At 52.5% G+C, this 2,730-nt stretch overlaps 1 long non-coding RNA gene across 1 annotated transcript; it reads right to left on the minus strand.

The window, feature by feature from the left end:
- Window positions 1-357: 357 nt before the first annotated feature.
- LOC126902644 (uncharacterized) lies at window positions 358-803 on the minus strand. Its single transcript, XR_007703284.1, has 2 exons — window positions 623-803; window positions 358-505 (listed from the first exon to the last, which is right to left on the minus strand). It is a non-coding gene; the product is annotated as an uncharacterized LOC126902644 (long non-coding RNA).
- Between the last annotated feature and the right edge of the window lie 1,927 nt (window positions 804-2,730).

The following is a 2,730-nucleotide window of genomic DNA, read 5'->3' on the forward strand; positions in this document are numbered from 1 at the left end:
TGTTTCCTACCTCTGCTTCAAGAGGGTTCCTGGACGTCGGAGACGCTCTTCCGCGTTTCTCCCTCTCCAGGATATCCTCCAAGCACTTTGTCGCGGTTTGCACCTCTCTGTGCACACCCATACCACGTCGCTTGTCAATGACCCCCCGTAGCACGGCCACTTGCGCGCCTATGCTCTCGATCATCGACGACGACGTGGTAGTCGCCTCCTCCAACTGGTCGTGCCTCCTCTTGCGGGATGGCCGTACCGAACCCCTCAGTTCACTGAGGGCCTGGCACGAAAGGGAGATCTGCTGAACGAGGTACTCCAGGTGGGTACCCGGGACCTCGTTCATCAGGCTCCCCTCGACTTCCGCCGTTCTAGCGAGAGCCACAACGTGATTGAGGCCGACGTCGAACGTGGCCTCATCATCACTGTCACCCTCCTCGTCCAATGGCGCTCTCCTCTTCCCAGGATACCGTAATGGGGGAGTACTCTCCGGTAACGGACTCAGGGCTGGCGAGACCTCTCTATGGTGAGTGGATGAACCTTCCCCCAGGGAGGGTTCTGCACTTCCACGGCGGTCGCCAGTCCGCANCAATGGGGGAGTACTCTCCGGCAACAGACTCAGGGCTGGCGAGACCTCTCTATGGTGAGTGGATGAACCTTCCCCCAGGGAGGGTTCTGCACTTCCACGGCGGTCGCCAGTCCGCATCACCTCGTCGTCATCTTCCACGGCCATAGCAACCGGAGGCGACGACACTCCCTGCTTCGCCGAATCTGTGTACGCCATGTACTCTACTGCCTGATGAAGTCCACGCCCCATGCACCTCATTATCCCACTGTCACTGTAGCGGGATACGAGCTCCGATGCAACTAGGCGGGCAACGCCCATGAGTCGTTCCGCCGCGGCTTCTCCTCGGCGGCTGGCTATGCATTTATCGATGAGCTCCGCCCTCTGCTCGGGCTCATCGATACCTTCTAGAGGGTCATACTCCTTGACCCTTTCTGGAGCGAATGGACGACCATTGTCCAGATCATTCTTCATTAGCCTCAGCANGATCCTTCTTCATTAGCCTCAGCACCGTAGACACTGAACTCCGGAAGGCTTCAGCCGTCCGGAATTGGCCACACGGGAACGAGTCCAACGACAATTCTCCAGTCTCCATGCTTTGGAGCCAGCCGTTCCATCTAGTGAATTCCGACTGAGTTAGCGNGTTCCATTTGGTGAATTCCGATTGGGTCAGCGGCATGTCGTCACGAAAACGATCACGCACACCTTCCCAGTCGTCCACCATCTCTACGATGGTAGCAAAGCCACCAGCAGTTACCTCAGTGACCCGAAGGTCACTAGAGGGTGCCTGCTTGGCACACCCTCCGACAGTTACTTGGGCGCAAACGCCCCCTGGACCCTGCCTCACCAGTCCCACGGTTCTGGTACAGTCGCTGGATGACGACCGGGTTAGGCCTGTAGCGACACCTTTCCCAGCCGGCCCTGGAGACTCCGATTCTCCTGGCGCGGTAACCGTTATATTTGAATGGTTTCCTTCCATGATTGGTTTTACGGGTGTCCTTCCCTGCGTTTTACCTACCGCCAGGGGATTTGTTTTCGGTGTTACCTTCACCTAGGTGGTCGCCTTACCAGGCTATCGGGCCCACCTGCCCGTTTTCCTCGAACGCTACCGCTTATTCGTCCACTCTAGGAGTGGCTTATATCACGGCTACCCTGCATATCTGCAGGGTTAACAAGCGAACGAGGGGCTCGCTGTCCGCGACCGCTTATTCGTCAGTCCAAATTAATGGACTGCTTATTTCGCGGCTAGCCTGCATATCTGCAGGCCGTTCCTCTATCCGCAACCTGAGGACGCGCCCGATTCCCCGAGCTAGGGAACTGCGCCCGCTGCAGCAGCTCGTAGCCCCGTAGAGCCCGATTCCACCGCAGTGAGAGCACAGCAAACGGGNACGTTTCGTAGCCCCGTAGAGCCCGATCACGCCGACACTGTAGCGCATCGCAACGGGAACCCAACCCAACCCAACCATATCTGAACTAATCAAGAGAAAACTAACCACTGCCGGCACTCTAGAACAAAACATCGCTTGGTTAGATATATAAAAGGTCAGTGGCTCCCGGAAGATTTCGTTGTAGATCTTAACGAATCTTTTACAGTACCACATACCAAAAACATGGCTAATAATGACATCAAGAACCGTAGAAAGCCATTCTTTAAGCCAGGTCAGTTTAGAGGAGAAATTCACGAAAGCGTAGACCTGTTTCTTAAGCGATACAAAAGGGCCAGCATCATAAATGAACGGAACGACGAAGAAAAAGTTCAGTTTTTACCAGCCTTCTTGGAAGGTACGGCTTTACACTTTTAGATTTTCAGAAATCACGGACTAATACAGTAAAAAAATTTAATGGTAACACGCCCGGCAAAAACAGAAAATGTGATATTTGCAACAGGACTAACCACATTACTGAGAATTGTTTCCGTAACAAAAGATTAATAGTTCAATGCCAAATTTGTGAGAAATACGGCCACGAAGCAAGTGTCTGTAGATCCAGAAAAAAGGAAGCGGATGACACAAAGTGTCAATTATGCCAGTGCCAAAATCACACAGCAAAAAATTGCAACCAAAAAAAACTAGTTCATAGGTTAAACATTCACGCTAAGGATATACGTTCACCTTCAACCTTAGCAAACTCAAAAATAAAATCACATCAGTCAAAAGATGTTATAAATAAAGTTAATA

This window comes from Daktulosphaira vitifoliae, unplaced genomic scaffold, assembly GCF_025091365.1.
Source record: "Daktulosphaira vitifoliae isolate Bord-2020 unplaced genomic scaffold, ASM2509136v1 Scaffold_3, whole genome shotgun sequence".
Classification (NCBI taxonomy): Eukaryota; Metazoa; Arthropoda; class Insecta; order Hemiptera; family Phylloxeridae; genus Daktulosphaira; species Daktulosphaira vitifoliae.